Source organism: Canis lupus, chromosome 31 (assembly GCF_048164855.1).
Source record: "Canis lupus baileyi chromosome 31, mCanLup2.hap1, whole genome shotgun sequence".
In the NCBI taxonomy this organism is placed as follows: Eukaryota; Metazoa; Chordata; class Mammalia; order Carnivora; family Canidae; genus Canis; species Canis lupus.
In genome coordinates, this window is record NC_132868.1 from 7,528,971 (window position 1) to 7,549,512 (window position 20,542).

A 20,542-nucleotide genomic window follows, 5' to 3' on the forward strand; every position below is an offset into this window, starting at 1 on the left:
TTTCTGACTTCTGTGATCTTCATGGCTGTGTCTATAATAGTGAATTATTTTTCTCAAATATAGCAAATTAGTTGTTTTTTTTTCTTTATCCCATGCTATCAAACTATGCCTTTCATTCTGGCAGGAATAAGCAGCAGGACCCCCACAGGCCTATTTACTATGCATGTTCTTCACCCTCACCTGAGGGAACCTGGATGAGATTTCAAATGCACACATGCAACGCTAATTGACATCTTCCCAAGGGGGAAGCCTGTCCTTAGGCTCTGCCTGGGGAAAAGAAACTGGGCTTCCTCTGGGCAGAAGGGAGCCAGTGCAGCTTTCTGATCAGAGAAGTGGTATTATCATATCGATTTTAAATAGAACATCCCCGTAGCAATGGGCATGACAGGTTGTGGGTAGAGAAATTTGGATGGAAGCTATTAGGGGGAGTATAAGAGAGCAGCAGGATTAGGAATGAGGACTAGGTGGGAGGCTGGCCATAATTATAGATGCTGGATTGGGCCATGTGTTACAAGGACTCCCGAGCTCACTGTGAGGCACAGGGACCATGCACCTATGCATGGAGATGCATCTGTACCTAGACGTTGGCTGCTGAGCCCAGCTCACCTGCGGTTTAACCCTTAGTCTTCAGCCCCTCTCCCATCTTCTGCTCCTGACACAGGTTCCCATTCCAGTGATTCATCACTTCCTGGAATTTCTAGAGACCATTATTTCTCTAGATTGTTCTATCCCTTGATTGGTGTGAAAACAGATACCAGTGTCTGCTTCTGCCTTCTCTGGGTCTGGGCACCTGCCCATTTGTTGGAGACATGACATAATCAGCCAAGATTTGAGGTCAGCAAGCCTCGCTTCGGCGGTCATACTTGTACACACATTTTCTTTCTTTATGCTTTAATATTCATGTATGCTTTGAAGAAAGGGATACAACCATAGCATGAAATCAATTTGAAAAATCCTGAAATTCTCTGATTTTGCTTTTGAACATGTGTTTTAAATGTAGTCATTGGTAGCCAAGGACATAGTCGGGGACCTTCAGTGAGAGGAGCCTCACCTGTTTGTCTACTTTTAGCCCTTTGTTTGCAAGAGACTAAATAACATTCTAGGAGAAAAAAATTGCAGAAGTAATGCTTTCTTATTAAATTGATGAAGATGGCTAGCATCTCATAAAAATGAAAAGAAAGAGTTTTCTGGCTTCTGTAATCAATCTTCTTGTAGGCAGAAATGCATAAGAGCAAGAAGCACTAATTTGAACTACTCTTGAATTTGCAGAGCTCAGTTACCATGGAGATCACCCTCCTTCTCACCTGGTACACCTGTGACAATTAAGATGAACCACTGGTTTCGTACTTTGATACTTCAGTCCTTGTGTAGATACGGCAGAGAATCTGTGTTCTTTAATTCATACAGAAAAAATTCACCCTGGGATAAAGTTCCCTCCTGCTGGGCCTCACCCCGAGGTTTTAGTTTCCTTGTTTTGTGGTCAGCCCTGGATATGACAATATTTTTTTAAAGGTTCCCAGATTACAGTGTGGTCCATCCAGGATTACAAGCCCCTGATTTAGTTAGATTAGATTTTAATCAGGCCCAAAACTAATTTCAAAAATTAAAGCAGGAAAATCCCACATCTGGGAAGGCAGAGGAGACGTATGCATCATGTCCTTCTTCCCAACATATGGCAAGGCTGAATTTCCGCTGGTTCTCTTAAAAATGAGAGCAGCATATAACTCGCTTCGACCTTTGGATCGTGAAAGGAAATGAAATATATTACTGCAGGTTATAAGCCTTATGAGCCAGGGCCCCTGCATAGCTCAGTCAGTTAAGCATCTGCCTTTGGCTCAGGTCATGATCCCAAGGTCCTGGGATCAAGCCCTGTGTTGGGCTTCCTGCTCAGTGGGGAGTCTGCTTCTCCCTCTCTCTCTGCCCCTTCCTCCTCCTCCCATGCTCTGTCTCTTGTTTTCTCTCTCTCAAAAAATCTTAAAAAATAAGAAGAAGAAAGAAGAAGAAGCAGCTTTGAGAGCCAATATATGATTTGTCACATTCCCTTTGACATACTAGGGCAACTGTGAAAACTTGGTGAGGTGAATGTTTGACCATCTGATCCTTAGATAACTATAAAGACCAGAACATCCCTGCCAACACATGTTGGAGAAGTCTTACAACTGAGAAATAAAACTTGCTATCTTTAGCCACTGAGATTTTTGGGATTATCTGTTACTTCAATAAAACATATTCTGACTGACACCTTATAACCCAACTTCTGGAAACTTAAAATGTTTTGTTGCTTGACTGAGATTAAGACAATAGGTGACAATGAGAAGGATGATTCTGATACAGTAAATGTGTTTCACTTATGAAAAAAGATATGTTCCTTTTTATTGTGTGACAACTATAAATGTATTATGACCCCATATGGCCATTCCTGGGTTTTGGCAAATGTGACTTGTAGATTTCAGTGTGTTCCCAAGTTTTCTGATTCTGAGGCTGAAAATATCGGGTTCTTTTGGAAAAATGGCTCTAAAGTGACAGCAAACAAAGCTGTAGCAAGAGGTAGTTTTGAATTCAGTGGTTAGCAAGTGGGATTTCAAGAGAATTTACAGAGAATGCTCATAGAAACATGATAAAGTCAATTTTCCCCTTTGGGATTATTTTATTCGGCTTAGTATTCTGTACTGGAGATTTGTTATTAGCTAATGCTTACAGCAATGAACTAAGAAAATGACATGCAATTGGGATCATATGCATAAAATTACATGAAAAATTAAAATACCAAGGTTGTTTAGCACAGCTGCTTGCTAATGAGATACACTTCCAATACAGATGATTATCATATAACAGGAAGATCCATTTCAGACTCTAAAGTCCAAAGGTATAATACAGTCATCAAAGAAATCGGTAAACAGACACAGAAGAAGTGAAGAATGATTTCTGATCAAATAGTTCCTGAAGCCATAGAGTCTACATAGCTGAGCATCAGGAATCAGGAAGCAATGTTCAGTCTTTGTAAACAGAGAACCAGAGCTCTACTAAGGCAATCTTCTGGCTGCCATCATCCTGGGCTGATTTGAATTTTATTTTATTTTTTTATTTTTTATTTTTTTCTCTGTGCTCTCATTGTATGTGTTTTTTTTAATTTATTTTTTATTGGTGTTCAATTTACTAACATACAGAATAACCCCCAGTGCCCGTCACCCATTCACTCCCACCTCCCGCCCTCCTCCCCTTCTACCACCCCTAGTTCGTTTCCCAGAGTTAGCAGTCTTTACGTTCTGTCTCCCTTTCTGATATTTCCCACACATTTCTTCTCCATTCCCTTATATTCCCTTTCACTATTATTTATATTCCCCAAATGAATGAGAACATATAATGTTTGTCCTTCTCCGACTGACTTACTTCACTCAGCATAATACCCTCCAGTTCCATCCACGTTGAAGCAAATGGTGGGTATTTGTCATTTCTAATAGCTGAGTAATATTCCATTGTATACATAAACCACATCTTCTTTATCCATTCATCTTTCGTTGGACACCGAGGCTCCTTCCACAGTTTGGCTATCGTGGCCATTGCTGCTAGAAACATCGGGGTGCAGGTGTCCCGGCGTTTCATTGCATCTGTATCTTTGGGGTAAATCCCCAACAGTGCAATTGCTGGGTCGTAGGGCAGGTATATTTTTAACTGTTTGAGGAACCTCCACACAGTTTTCCAGAGTGGCTGCACCAGTTCACATTCCCACCAACAGTGTATGAGGGTTCCCTTTTCTCCGCATCCTCTCCAACATTTGTGGTTTCCTGCCTTGTTAATTTTCCCCATTCTCACTGGTGTGAGGTGGTATCTCATTGTAGTTTTGATTTGTATTTCCCTGATGGCAAGTGATGCAGAACATTTTCTCATGTGCATGTTGGCCATGTCTATGTCTTCCTCTGTGAGATTTCTGTTCATGTCTTTTGCCCATTTCATGATTGGATTGTTTGTTTCTTTGCTGTTGAGTTTGATAAGTTCTTTATAGATCTTGGAAACTAGCCCTTTATCTGATATGTCATTTGCAAATATCTTCTCCCATTCTGTAGGTTGTCTTTGAGTTTTGTTGACTGTATCCTTTGCTGTGCAAAAGCTTCTTATCTTGATGAAGTCCCAATAGTTCATTTTTGGTTTTGTTTCTTTTGCCTTCGTGGATGTATCTTGCAAGAAGTTACTATGGCCGAGTTCAAAAAGGGTGTTGCCTGTGTTCTCCTCTAGGATTTTGATGGAATCTTGTCTCACATTTAGATCTTTCATCCATTTTGAGTTTATCTTTGTGTATGGTGCAAGAGAGTGGTCTAGTTTCATTCTTCTGCATGTGGATGTCCAATTTTCCCAGCACCATTTATTGAAGAGACTGTCTTTCTTCCAATGGATAGTCTTTCCTCCTTTATCGAATATTAGTTGCACATAAATTTTAAATCACAAGTGACTTCTGTCTAGATGAGTCTTATGAGTCTTTCAAAGCTCTACCTAGTACTCCTGTCTTTTCTCATATAATGTCTTATATGTTTGCCTCTGGTTCATGCATTATAAAGTAGAGCAATGAAATGTCCGTCAGTCCTCATTTGAACTTTGGAACAACGGCAGAGACAACAGCGAACACATCCTGTTTGCATTTTCTTTCTTGTGCTGAAGGTACTAAAATACTGTTAGCTACCAGAGCCAAAGCAGGACCTATAACTTGTCTGGTAGCTGGAATTGTATTTTTTTTATTGGTCTTAACAGTGTACACTGGCATTGGAGAATTAGATGGTAAAGCAGATGAGAAAAAAAAAACTTTTTCTTTTTTTATGTCCTCAGGAAAGCACTCAGGAACTGTAACAAAAATAACAGTTGCTCAGGACATGGAGTTTGAAGCAAGAGTGGAAGCAAGGAGGGAAGTCACATGAGCACAATTAGGGCATTGGCAGGACTATGAAGGCTTAAATGCAAAGAGTATGTCTTGCCACAAGGATAGCTGCTTGTGGAATCTGAACCCTTTGATGATAGGCTGAACTAATACCTATTGAGTTATTGTTTGATCACTGATAACTTGGTGGAAACCAAGAGCAATGTCTGTGGAATATTCTGATGAAGGTTATACTTCACGCATTTGTCACAGACTTCCAGATACATCTTGATTTGAGAATGTAGTTATTCTGTCCATATCAGCCATGTGTTGTTAACATTTGGGATCTTGATGCTCATCTGGGCCATCTCTGTGTGAGGACTCAGGGTAGGAAAATCCACAAGGCCTGCCCTTCTTTACAAACTTCCTACTAAGAAACAGAACTGACCCTAAAAGCAACTTCTCTCTTCTGATAGCTTAGCAGAGGGATCGCACAGCATGTCAGAATCTGCTCCACAAAAGAACAAGCTGACACCAGCCACTGCTCACCTTTCCTGAAAAGCCAACTGTCAATCTTCAGAGCACCCATTGGTAATGGCCACACAGGTGTTCCCTGACCCCTGGTCCTCTATGTAGAACACCAAAGAAACAGGGACACTACACTGGCAGGTTGATTGTGGGCTGTGGAGACTAAGGTCTGGGATAGTAAGAGTTCATGGGGTTGCTACAGACCAAATGTTTGGGTCCCCTCAAATCCATATGTAGAAATCCTAACCCCTAATGTGTTACTGCTTGGAGATGGGACCTCTGGGAGTTGATTAGGTCATGAAAGTGGAAGCTTCGTTGAATGGGATTAGGGCCCTTATCAGTGAGGTCCCAGAGAGCTTCTTGGTCTCCTCTCACCCTGTGAGGGCACAAAGAGGGCCATCTGGGAACCAGAAAGTGGGTCTTTGCCAGACACATTATCATTCCAGTGCCCTAATCCTGAACATCCAAGCCTCCAGAGCTGTGAGAAATAAATGTTGTCTATAAGCCACCAGTGTGTGGTGACCTGTCATCACCGCCCAGATGAATTGATGCAGGTGTGTGTGCTCTACTACTTCTGAGCACCTGAGTCCTGCCAGGTAAGCCCCACGTTCCACCTGCACCAGGGGCTCACGCTGTCTGAAAGCCACCCCTGTGCAGGGCTCAGGAGGTGTGCAGACAAGCAACCCACCAACCCAGACAGGGTTGATCCAGAGTAAAGCCATGGTTCTGCTGCCCCGCGGGGAGAAGAGGACGAAGTCCACCCAGGGTCCGCGGACGGTTCCACGGGGGGCAGGGTAAGCAGGTGGGGCCCTGAAGGCCGCGCCGGAGCTGGACACACCGGTGTGTTGAGGCCCCCGGCGAAGGCAGGGCTTGGGGAGCCGTGTGGGGTGCCTGGGTGGTAAGAAGCCCTGCAGGGGTCGGAGGTATGTGCCCTCGTGGATCACATCTGCCCAGAGAGCAAAGGGCTCGCATCTGGAAGCGCCGCCACCGCCCTCCCAGGGGCACCCACACCTGCAGGACAGTGGTCACCAGGAAATCCGAGAACACCGAGACGAAGTGGACCAAAGACCCTTTCTAATATTTTTTTCTCTTCACCCAAAGGTTTTCCGCCTCTCCTTAAATGCACTGCTTCCTCGAAATGGGAGTCTTGAGTCAGCACACATTCTGGTAAATATATTTATTTTAAAATAACACATTTTTCTAAACATTTATCACCACTTTGTTTGGTACTATTGGATAGATCCCACTTTTTCTCTTCCAATAATTGGATTTGTGTTTTTTCTTCTGTAAGACCTGGGTTTTGATTTGTTGCTAACATAGATCTAAGGTTGTCAATTTCAAGGAGAACTGACTAGTCCCTTCTAAAATTCTAATAAAACACCTGTATTCAAACTCCAAGTAAAACATATCATTTTTTCTATAAAGAATTCTATAAAGAATTATAATTCTATTATTCATTCTGTAAAGAATTATAATTTTCTAGTAAGGCTTATTGATGTCACTGCTAGCAACATAAATACTAAGAGGAAAAAAATTGTAAAAGGTCACTCAACTGCTTCTTTATATCTTTTCACCAAAATTACGATGCCATTAACATAAGTTAGGATTTTAAATTTAACTAAAAAGTCCATTACTCAAGTGTTGACAGATGTAGATTTCTGAGAACAAGGGTTTTCAAGATTTGAGGTCAGGGCAAAGAAATAAAATTTATAGGAGAACTCAATTCAAAATATTCCAGTTTCTGCGAATGGAGCATAAATTGATAAAAAGGGCAATTTTTTTATCCCATTAAATTAAAGATGGATGCAATGCTTTTTTTCACTCTTCATTCCAACTGCCTTACCTCCTTAATATACAACTGACTTTGACCTTCTCAAATATCCATTCCCAGAAGATGGGGCAACTAGTCTTTCTGAATCCAGAATAGGAGGAGGGCATTACCACGTTCACCACAAATTTCTTTAAAAGAACAATTGTCAACCTAGAATTTTATATGCAGCTTTTTTAAACATGGAGGTGAAATAAAGACATTTTTAGCAAACACAAGCAATGACAGTCCAGTTGGCAACTTGTATAAAAAATATTAAAGAAAATTCTTCAGTTTGAAGGAAGATGACGATGCATAAAACTTATATCTACATGAAGGAAGATAGGGATCCCTGGGTGGTGCAGCGGTTTGGCGCCTGCCTTTGGCCCAGGGCACGATCCTGGAGACCCGGGATCGAATCCCACGTCGGGCTCCCGGTGCATGGAGCCTGCTTCTCCCTCTGCCTGTGTCTCTGCCTCTCTCTCTCTCTCTCTCTCTCTCTCTCTCTCTCTCTGTGTGTGACTATCATAAATAAAAATTTTTAAAAAAAGGAAGATAAAATCATGAAAGTGATAGCTATGTAAGTAAATATGACAGACCTTTAAATTTCACTTTAAAGTGTAAAGAATCAGTTCTCAAACTTTCTGGTCTCAAGGTCCATTCACAATAAAAAAAATGGAAGACACCAAAGAGCTTTTGTTTAAGTGAATTATAGCAACTTATGTATTTCGCATATTAGAAACTAAAACTAAAAAATAATATATGTGTGTATATATTTTTTATTATTTTCAATTGAAGTTATAAATATAAGGTGAATATATAATATTTACACATATAAAATAAATATATGTATAAAGTGAATATATATAATATGTAGAGTACAACAGTACAATAAGTATATATTCACTTTATATATATAAATTCACTAAAAAATAAGAATCTTACATATGTTAATAAAAATAACATCTTTTTTTATTGGTGTTCAATTTGCCAACATACAGAATAACACCCAGTGCTCATCCCGTCAAGTGCCTCCCTCAGTGCCCGTCACCATTCACCCCCACCCCCCGCCCTCCTCCCCTTCCACCACCCCTAGTTCGTTTCCCAGAGTTAGGAGTCTTTATGTTCTGTCTCCCTTTCTGATATTTCCTACCCATTTCTTCTCCCTTCCCTTCTATTCCCTTTCACTATTATTTATATTCCCCAAATGAATGAGAACATATAATATTTGTCCTCAATGAATATTGACTCATTTCACTCAGCATAATACCCTCCAGTTCCATCCACATTGAAGCAAATGGTGGGTATTTGTCATTTCTAATGGCTGAGTAATATCTTTTTAAAGAAAATATAACTGTATTTTAAAACAAAATCATTAGCAAAAAGTATGGAACTGTTTTATATTTTTGCAAATTTCTTTAATGTCTGAATTAAGAGAAGACAGCTAGATTCTCCTGTATTCAATCTGTTACAATACCATATGTTTTTTAGCCTCTGAAAATGCAAATATATCCTCATGAAAGAGTGAAAGTAAAAAGGTAAAGGTTTTAGAAGTATTCTAAAAATAAGTTTAAAACTCAAGAACAACCTGAAAGAATTTCTGGGCCAAATTTTGAGAACAATTGATTTAGAGCAAAGATAATAACAAGGTATTTTGGAATTTGTAACATATGGAGAAGGGTAAAAATACTATACAGGTTGGGAAGCAGGAAATGGAAGTCTACTTCTGCAAGGTTCTCACACTCCACTAGTCTTATAATCAATTTAAAAGTAAGCAATAAATCAAAATTGTATATTGGGTGGGAGGTGTAGGGAGAAAGAAAAGGAGAGAGTTAATAAACCAAAATTGAAGATAAAACAGAATGCCAATGTTAATCACTGGATCCCCAAAAAGACAGGAAAAAAGTGCAAAAGGACGAATAAACAGATGGCATAAATAGTAAATAAATGGTAGGAAGGAAAATAAACACCAAAATAGCATAAATTAAATTAAAGTTATCTAAACAGTCTAGACTATCTTTTAAAAATCTCAGTTATTGGGATGCCTGGGTCGCTCAGTGGTTAAGCATCTGTCTTTGGCTCAGGTCATGATTCCAGAGTCCCAGGATCAAGCCCTACATGGGGCTCCCTGCGTGGAGCCTGCTTCTCCATCTGCCTGTGTCTCTGCCTCTCTCTCTCTCTCTCTCTCTCGAATAAATAAATAAAATATTTAAAAAATAAAAATCTCAAGATCTAAAACAAATTAAATAAAATTGCCTAAACAGTTTAGTTCAGGATTTTTTTTTTTAAAGCTGCTCAGTAAAACTGTATGCCGATTACAGGGACAGACATTAAAGATAAAAACACAGTGAACGTACAGAAAAAAAAAATGCCATTGTGAATACTAGTTATAACAAGCTTCTAAAGATATATTAAGATCGCGTACAGTAGTTTTCTTTCTTTTTTTAAAGATTTTATTTATTTATTCATGAGAGACACAGAGAGAGAGGTAAAGACATAGGCAGAGAGAAAAGCAGGCTTTCTGGGGGGAGTCCGATGCAGGACTTGATCCCAGGACCTCTGGATCATGACCTGAGCCCAAGGCAGATGCTCAACCACTGAGCCCCCTCGGTGCCCCTAGATAAAGTAGTTTTCAAGATAATGAAAAAAGATACATATCAAATAATCGCAACAGTGAATAAATCAAGAAGGTTTAAAAGTTATCTGCATATATACCTGTTATAGAGCTTCCACATACATTAAGAAAGAACTCACACAAATAGAGGGATTTTTTAAAAAATCAATCTACAATTATAGTAGGGGATTTTATCAGTAGTATCTCAACTGCCGTGGTATTAGACAAAAAAAAATCAATAAAGACTAAAGACACTTGAATGATGATGGAATGGCACTGTCAGCCAACTTGACCTAATTGACCTTGATAAAACACTCCACCCAAACAGAGCAGAGTATACATTCTTTTGAAGTGAACAATGATTATTCACCAAGATCATAATGCATATACCTAACCATCACACAACTTTCAAGAAATGTAAAGCATTGAAATTATACAGTGTATGATCTCTGACTGCAACAGAATTAAAATGAAAAATCAATAAAACTATTTGAATAATTTCCCTCAGATATTTGGTAATTAAACAACACAATTCTAAATAACATGAGTATCAAAGAAAAATTATAAGAAATATTAAAAATATTTTATTAGGTGATGAATCTAAAAATACATATTAGGGGTACCTGGGTGGCTCAGTTCATTAAGCATCTGCCTTCAGCTTAGGTCATCATCTTGGGGTCCTAGCATCCATCTCCACATCAGGATCCCTGCTCAGCAAGGAGTCTGCTTCTTCCTCTCTGTCTGCCACTCCTGTCCCACTCCTCCTCTCTCTCTCTCAAATAAATAAATAAAATATTTTTTAAAACTATATATTTAATATTAGATGCAGCTAAAGCAGCCCTGATAAGGAACATATAGTTTTGTACACTTATATTAGGAAAGATAAAAAGCTCAAATCAGTGACGTAAGCCTTCACCATAAGAACCTAGAAAGAGAAGAACAATTTAAATGCAAAGTAGAAGGAAAGAAATAAGAAATATGAGAGCAGAAACTCCCAAAATAGAAAATAAATAGTAATGAAACCCAGCCTAGCATGTAAGCAGCTTGGAGGCCATCACTCCATCCTAACAACAAATAAAAAGTTGAATAAACTGAAAATTCAACAGCTCCTCTTAGATCCCTTGAAGGAGGGAGGTCACAGGACAAACCAGGGCCCTCAAAATTTTAGAGACACACAAGCAGATACAGAGAATCACAATTTCCCGAAACAGAAGTCCAGGAGCAGAGACCGCTGAGAGGAACAGAGTGTTGTTAGGAAAGCCTGGAATGTAATGGATGAATTACTGAAGGCATCTCCAAGGGAACACAGTCATGGTGGGGAAGTGGCAGAGAAGTGGGAGGACATACACATTCAAGAGTTTTACCTCCAGCAGCTTGACCAGGTGTCACAGTGAAGATCAGAGAAGAGTCTCCCATGCTCCTGAGAGGGGGAGGAGAAAAAAAAAAAAAACATTTCTTAAGACACCAGACCATTCCTACTTAACAAGGCCTCTCTGGAGGAAAACTATTTTGCCAGAGCCTAACTTACTGGAGTTCTCTCATAGCCTAACTCACCTGGGGTAAGGGAAATACCCAACTTCAAGCCCACCTACCTTCCAAGTAGGAGAAGGAAAGTACCTCCTCCAGCCCTTGTGAGCCATCTCATTTCACCTATAGGACTGGGGAAAAAAAAAACAAAAAACAAAAACAGAGAAACACTCGTGAAGTTTATAGTCAGGAGCATAGGCTCACTAAAAGACTGAGACCTAATCCTAGGACAGTAGAATGTCTCCCCTTCCCCCTACACCCTACCACCACCTTACTAAGACCAAGTTATCACTGTCCTTCTGCCTAGTACATGATGTCTGTCTGCCCTTACGCAAAAAATTACAAGGCATACTAAAAGGGAAAAAAAAGCCAAAAACAAAAACAAAAAACCGTAGTGTGAAGGACAAAACAAGTATCTGAACCAGACCCAAATGCAATAAGGATGTCAGAATTATTGACCATGAATTTAAAACAACTATGATTAAAATGTGAGGGTTTTTATTGTATTTCTATATGAAAGCAGCTAAGAACTGGGAAATGAAGTTAAAGCAACACTATTTACAATGGCAAAGAAATATCATGAAATACTTAAGAACAAAATTAACAAAAGTAGTCAAGACTTGCACATTAAAAACTGAAAGCAACTGAGAGAAGTTAGAGGCCTATGAAAATAAACAGATGTATTATGTAAATGAGCTGGAAGATAGCATAGTCTAAGAATGTCAGTTCTCCCCAAATTGATCTATACATTTAATACAATTCCAATCAAAATCCCAGCAGGTTGTTGTAGGGGTAGACAATCTAGTTCTAAAATTTACATGGGAAAGACTTAGATTTGTCAAAACAACTTAGAAAAAGAATAACAAACTGACAAATTTAAATTACCTGTTTTCAAGACTGATGGTAAAGCTAAATAGCTATGACCATGTAATGTTGGCATAAAGGTAGGTATCTAGACCAATGGTGCAGGCTAGACAATCCAGAAATATCAGAATGCATGCATGTTCAAGAGGTTTTCAACAAGGTAATAAAATATTTTATTGGAGAGAGAAGTCTTTTCAACAACCATAAGGTTGGAACCATAAGGTATCCCTATGGAAGAAAACAAACTTCAACACATCTCACAATGTTGCCAGAAATCAACTCAGTGTAAAACTGTTACATAAATCTGAAAGGATCTTCTAATATGCTTAAGCAATCATGCATTTGGGGGACTATGTGTTGGAACCATAAAAAAGGCAGAGATACTGGCACCAGAGACCACATCTTTACCTCTTAGGCCATGCTGTCTGTAATATAATGTGGTTACACCTAATAGATCAGAGAAAGTTAAATACAGTAATGAAGTACTCTACATCTTAGTTATTAACTAAATGACATGCATTTCTCTGCCGTGAGTGAAGCAATATAGCCGCAAAAAGTCTGCTCATCAAACAAGAAGAGACACATAGGGAGCAGGGATGGGTTGTTTAGAGCTTCATTTTTGCCATAGAACCATGGAAATCAACCTTTTCACTCATGAGTCCAAAAGGCAGGATTCAGTCCAAGAATAGACTGGCCTGGCCAATATTTCCCCAGACCCAGCTTATGTTTAGAATGTGATAAATTCTTTGTGTATGTTTAAGTGATAGGTCATGAGCATTCCAAGCCAAAAGGGTTATCCAATATCTTATTTATTCTAAGCTCTTCACTAGTTGATAACAGGCTATAATTAGATATCTCTTCTTTATAGTGAGAAAACTGTGAGTCAGGGGGTTATGAGAAATTACAGAAAAGTTGTAACACAAAATAGAACGTTAAGTGTCTGAGATGGTTGAAAACTCAAATGCTCCAGAGTGTTCAGGGAGAGACCCAAATTTTTATCAGATAAAGCTTCTTGAAGGGTCAGGTATTTGAAATAGCTTTAAAAATAATTGTGAGGGCAGCCCCGGTGACCCAGCGGTTTAGCGCCGCCTTCCGCCGGGTGTGATCCTGGAGATCTGGGATCGAGTCCAGCGTCGGGCTCCCTGCATGGAGCCTGCTTCTCCCTCTGCCTGTGTCTCTGCCTCTCTTTCTCTTTCTCTTTCTCTCTCTCTCTCTCTCTCTCTCTCTCTCTCTCTCTCTCTTTCTCTCTGTGAGTCTGTCATGAATAAATTGAAAAAAACTTTAAAAAATAAAATAAATAAAAATAGATAAGTAAATAAAAATAATTGTGAAAACTGACAGAAAGCCATTAATTCCTGGGAGAAAAATGCCTGTTATTTGCATTATTATTATTTTTCAGGGTCCACCTTTCCCTGGAGTTTGTAAATCTAAAGCTCTAACTGTACGGCGGTACTTGATCTTACCCAAAAGGTCAAGAACTGATGGCTCTGACTATTGAGGAATCTAAGTAATGGATTCTGGAGGTTTCAGTATATTAGGTACGTTCTCTATGACAAGATGATGGAAAGATTCATTGTATACATTCAATATTTGAAGTGAAGACTCCAAACAAGTGAATTGTTTTAAATACTCAGTAACTTAACCTACAGAAAAACCGATAATGGCAATCATAAATAGAATTGTGCAAGCTTTATATCAAGTGCATTGATAGTAGTTTGACTCAAAATGGGGAAAATATGTGACATGTACAATACTAATGAAGATTACCACAAGGGGAATAAAAAAAGGACGAAAAAACTGATGGCCAATTAAATTAAATCAGATCCATCAGAAAACCAGTTGGATATTCTTAGAGACTGAATGAGAAATCTTGAGAAAATGAATTTTAGTCAAAATCAATAGCTGGATGTATGCTAGGCCACTCCCCCAAAAAAACACAAAACCTGAGCCCTGAATCTTAGAAACATTTAACACCAACTTTCTGGGCACCTGGATGGCTCAGTGGTTGAGTGTCTGCTTTTGGCTCAGGGTGTGATCCCAGGGTCCTGGGATCAAGTCCCACATTGGGCTCCTTGCAGAGAGCCTGCTTCTCCCTCTGCCTATGTCTCTGCCTCTCTTTCTGTGTCTCTCATAAACAAATAAATAAATAAAATCTTTAAATAAATTAAACCAACTTTCCTGCCAACTCCTGTAGAGAGACATAGAAGTAAGAACCTCCAGACACAGTGGAAATCAGAATGAATCAGAAGCCTTGCTCCTTGCAAAGGTCTCCCCAAGTGTATTAACTTTCCTACTTGGAATCATTAGCATTTAACTCTGTTTCATGCCCACATTTAACTGAAATTCTGCAGGGGACAGCCTCAGATTTCACAAACAAGACATACCAAGAATATTCCATTGCTGGGGAGCCCATGTTGGAAAAGTCATTGATTTCACCATCTTGTATCTCTAACAAAATTATGACTCCAAGAAAGAAGAAAAACCCTCCATTCCCTTTTTTCTCTCTTCCTATTTCTTTCACTCCTCTTCAACTGGAGTACCATTTGCTTCCTAATCCAGAGCTGACATTTCTACTTTTAATTTTTATTTTTCTCTACTTGGTTTCCTGCTTTAGGGAAATCAACTGCCTCAATACTAGCGCCTCAATACTGAAGGGCCATGTCAACTTGGAGATCTGTGAGGAAGATCAGCCTGATATCTTCAATGGCTCTGCAAACAACCCTTCAGTCCGTACACCATTCCAGGGGCAGGATATGCCCCCACCCCAGATTCCCCAGGCTCCTTGCCTATGAAGTGTTCACACCTAGTGAGTTCAATACCAGGAGAACTCCAGAAAAGAAAAACAAATCTATCCTACACATTAGAGGAGGTACATTTTTTGTTTCTTCCCTCAGAGTTCTTCCTCAAGTTCATGGGGTTGGTTTAACCACTAATAATAAGTTTTTAATTTAATGAGATGTGTTAGTTTTCTATTGTTGCATTAAAATTTATTACTGAATTAATGGCTTAACTTACACCTGTTTACAATCTCATATTTCTTTTTTTTTAATATTTACTTATTTATTTTGAGAGAGAGAGAGAAAGCATGAACTTGAGTAAGGGGGGGTCAGAAGAGGAAAAAGAGGGTTAGAATCTCAAACAGACTCCCCACTGATCATAGAGGCTGACACTGGACTCCAGCTCACCACCCTGAGATCATGACCTGAGCTGAAACCAAGAATCAGACACTCAACCAGCTGAGCCGCCCAGGGGCCCCACTATCTCACTTTTCTGCAGTTGAAGTCCAGGTGGCTGAGCAGGATCATGAGGCCAAAATCCAGGTGTCAGGCAGTCTGCGCTCTTACCTGAAGCCTCTGAGAACCCACCTGCATGTCTATTCAGGTCGTCTAGATCCCCATTCTCTTCCTGCTGTTAGCTGCCACATCATTTTCTGTGTTCTAGAGACAGCCTGCTGTTTTTGGCTTATGGTTTCATCCATGTTCAAAACCTGTGGCAGCTGTGAGACTCTCCTCATACTTGGAGTAGCTCTGACATTCTAGCCCATCCAACTAATTCAGGATAATCTCCCTATTTGAAGGTGAAATGATTAGAAAACAGAACTACATTTGCAAAATCTCTTTGTCATGTGACACATTTATAAGCATGATATCTCATCGTGTCCACAGGCTTCAGAGATTAACTCATGGAATCTTGGGGCAGGGTGTGTGATTTCTAGCATTCTCCTTATAACATGAGGCTCTTAGTCAAATACAATAGTATTATTTTTAGTTTATTGTACATATTACTATCATCACAGATTTTTTCACCTTAAATACTGGGTTTGTTTTAGATATTGGTTTTCAGAAAGAATTTATTTTTATTTTTATTATTTTTATTTATTTATTTATTTTTAATAAATTAATTTTTATTGGTGTTCAATTTACCAACATACAGAATAACACCCAGTGCTCATCCCATCAAGTGCCCCCCCTCAGTGTTCGTCACCCATTCACTCCACCCCCCTCCCTCCTCCCCTTCCACCACCCCTAGTTCGCTTCCCAGAGTTAGGAGTTCAGAAAGAATTTTTTATGGATACCTCTAACTTATTTGTTGAAGTAATCCAGAGATTTGTTTTGTTTCTTTTCAAATCTAAAGACTATTATACATCATTTTTATCAACAATTTGCAATGATTGCTGTTGCAAATTTTAAAACAATCTTGGTCTCAAATTTTAACAGTAACTACAAATGTTCTTTTTACTTGTATTTTAATTTATTTAGTTTAAAAGTTATTGTAGATTTGATCATGTCATTAGTCATCTTTCAAATTCTCTTCCTGATTAGATAAATCCCAACTGCCATCAAATAACACAAGATCATTTACCACAGTCCCATTCCACAGATATCATTTCATTTTCTTATTCTTGCCCTATCCTTGCTATGCTATAGTCACAGAATTCTAAAAACAAGTGTCAATAACTTTAAAAGTGTTGAAATCATACAAAGCATAGTATATCACAGCAACAAAGTAAATAGAAATAAGATTGATACCTGAAAAATATCCCAAATATTTGAAAATTCAACAACACACTCTGAAATAACCCATGGAGCAAAGAAGAACTCACAAAGGCAATTAGAATATTTTGAACTGAATGAAGGGAAAATATACCCATATTTGTGGATTACAGCTAAGGCAAAGGATATAGGAACAATTATGGCATTAAAAATCTATATCAGAAATGCAGAAACATGTAAAATTAATTATCTACCACAAGAATCTGGAAATTAAAGAGCAAATTAACTGCAGAGAATGTAGAAGCTAAGAAAAAATACAATAAGCACATAAATAAAATATTAAATGGACAAATAAAAAATTAATGAAACCAATCTGATTCTTTGAAAAGATTGATAAAATTGATAAACCTCTAATAAGAATATTCAAGAAAATAGAAAGGACACTAATTACTAATCTCAGAGATGAAGGGGCCCTCCTCACGTATTCTACACATATTAAAAGAACAGTAGGGAATAACGTGAATAGTTTTATGTCAATAAACTTGGAAGTCTAGATGAAATGGACAAACTCTTTGATATGAAGCTAACTAACACTAGAAAAAACAAAAAATCTGAATGGGCCCTCATCAACCAAAGGAGGAAGCCACAGCATTGCCCTGCTGCATGCAGGTCAGTTCTGCTGCTTCAACTCCATGGGACTCAGTAAATATGTAAATGAATGGAAATACTCACATGAAATCAATAATAATTAAATTTATCATGATTCCAGCTTGATTTGATTCATTATGAGAAAATAAGTTTTCAGATGATTTTGAATTAATGCTAGATTACACCTTGCTATAATCCAGACACCAATTATTTCAGAATATTGTATTAAACATCAACTCAATAACTCACTCTTCACTGCAGGTGTGCTCCCTGAATAAGCCAATCAAAAGCATTCTATCCCCATTGCCACTGTTGGGATCCAGAGTGGAAACGTGGTACCACATGGACCAGTGACACATAAGGACAGGTTTGCTGCTGGCTTCAGAGGCAGGCCCTGTTGGGAATGCCCAGGAGCAGCCCTTTCCATCCGCAGGTGTGAATGAGGATCCCTGGAGCCTCAGGGCCTAACGATTCTACCTTCAGGGAACAGACCCCGGGCGGAGCTGGACTGTGGACCAGGGACTGGGGAGACAGAAAGCCTGGGTGCCCTCTAACTCCTCTGGGCCAGGGGATTCATCAGCACCAAGGCCAGCGGTTCCTCAGCCCTCCTGGGAGTGAGTCTGGGGGCTTCCTGACCTCCTCACTAAGTATAGTTAGGGGTGGGTTTCTCCTTCTAACTTCTGGAATCACCGCCACATATTCATACCTCCTCCATGCTGAGAGAATCAGGTTGTTCTAACTAAGCAGATAATGTATACTGATAAACAAAGGAGCCCAGTGGACTAAGTCAGAAGTTTGCTCTAAGTAGATCTGGTCCCAAGGACCAGTTTACCTTTTAATTATGGACAAATTTGTTATTTCCTCTCTATGTGCTTTGGTCATTCTTTAGTTTCAACATTCAATCAGGTAAGAAAAAGCACTCCATAGGACATGTAAGTGACTGGCAATACCCACACAATGTAAAGTCTAATTAAATTTATTACACTCCCAGCATGGTCTGATTCATCATAAGGAAGCAAGTTTTTGAAGACTTTGAGTTACTGCTAAAATAGTATAGCAGTTTTCAGTAAATTCCCTTGAAGCGTTATTAATAATCAGCCAGTGGCTGTGACTTAAAATGTATTCCATTTGGAAGTCAGCCATAGGAACTCCCCTGTAGGAGATGAAGTATGTTCATACACCTCTTCAAAACTGCATGCCAGTAAAATTCCAAGATAAATATGCTTATAATCAAACTTCATAATATGTGGATTCTGGTCTGGTCGTGGTTCCAAGGAATTTATTTGACTAGTTACACACCTTCTTGGAATGACCAGTAAAACCTCTGCACCTATGGAAGGAACACTATGTTATGGACATGTTCTTGTGAACCAGTTTGAAGCAACTGACAGGTGCACCCAATGAAATGTTCTCTCCCTGAGCTTTATCTCCTAAGCAAATGACTTCAAGAGATGGAGCCAGTTGACAATTATGTCATTCTCAGAAACAGTAATAATACTATAGAAACAAACTCTTCACATGGCATGACCTCTGGTCTGCTCACTGCTGCCCAGCCCGCTTTGATGCTTGTCCAGTTCCCAAGCCCTGTCTTCCAGCTTTTTCTCTGAGCTCCTGAGAGGGTTCTAGTAAATTCCATCTTTGATTAAGAAATCATCTTCCTCTAACAATGAGACTGAAGAAAGAGAAATTAAGGAGTCAATCCCAAATACAATTGCACCCAAAAGCATATGATATCTAGGAATAAACCTAACCAAAGAGATAAAGGATATATACCCTAAAAACTACAGAACACTTCTGAAAGAAATTGAGGAAGACACAAAGAGATGGAAGAATATTCCATGCTCATGGATTGGAAGAATTAATATTGTGAAAATGTCAATGTTACACAGGGCAATTTACACATTTAATGCAATCCCTATCAAAATACCATGGACTTTCTTCAGAGAGTTGGAAAAAATTATTTTAAGATTTGTGTGGAATCAGAAAAGACCCCGAATAGCCAGGGGAATATTAAGAAAGAATAGCTGGGGGCATCTCATTGCCAGATTTCAGGTTGTACTACAAAGCTGTGGTCATCAAGACAGTGTGGTACTGGCACAAAAACAGACACATAGATCAGTGGAACAGAATAGAGAATCCAGAAGTGGACCCTCAACTTTATGGTCAACTAATCTTTGACAAAGAAGGAAAGACTATCCACTGGAAAAAAGACAGTCTCTTCAATAAATGGTGCTGGGAAAATTGGACATCCACATGCAGAAGAATGAAACTAGACCACTCTCTTGCACCATACACAAAGATAAACTCAAAATGGATGAACGATCTAAATGTGAGACAAGATTCCATCAAAATCCTAGAGGAGAACACAGGCAACACCCTTTTTGAACTTGGCCACAGCAACTTTTTGCAAGATACATCCATGAAGGCAAGAGAAACAAAAGCAAAAATAAACTATTGGGACTTCATCAAGATAAGAAGCTTTTGCACAGCAAAGGATACCGTCAACAAAACTAAAAGACAACCTACAGAATGGGAGAAGATATTTGCAAATGACATATCAGATAAAGGGCTAGTTTCCAAGATCTATAAAGAACTTATTAAACTCAACAGCAAAGAAACAAACAATCCAATCATGAAATGGGCAAAAGACACGAAGAGAAATCTCACAGAGGAAGACATAGACATGGCCAACAAGCACATGAGAAAATGCTCCGCATCACTGGCCATCAGGGAAATACAAATCAAAACCACGATGAGATACCACCTCACACCAGTGAGAATGGGGAAAATTAACAAGGCAGGAAACCACAAATGTTGGAGAGGATGCGGAGAAAAGGGAACCCTCCTGCACTGTTGGTGGGAATGTGAACTGGTGTGGCCCCTCTGGAAAACTGTGTGGAGGTTCCTCAAAGAGTTAAAAATAGACCTGCCCTACGACCCAGCAATTGCACTGCTGGGGATTTACCCCAAAGATACAGATGCAATGAAACGCCGGGACTCCTGCACCCCGATGTTTCTAGCAGCAATGTCCACAATAGCCAAACTGTGGAAGGAGCCTCGGTGTCCATCGAAAGATGAATGGATAAAGAAGATGTGGTTTATGTATACAATGGAATGTTACTCAGCCATTAGAAATGACAAATACCCACCATTTGCTTCAACATGGATGGAACTGGAGGGTATTATGCTGAGTGAAGTAAGTCAATCAGAGAAGG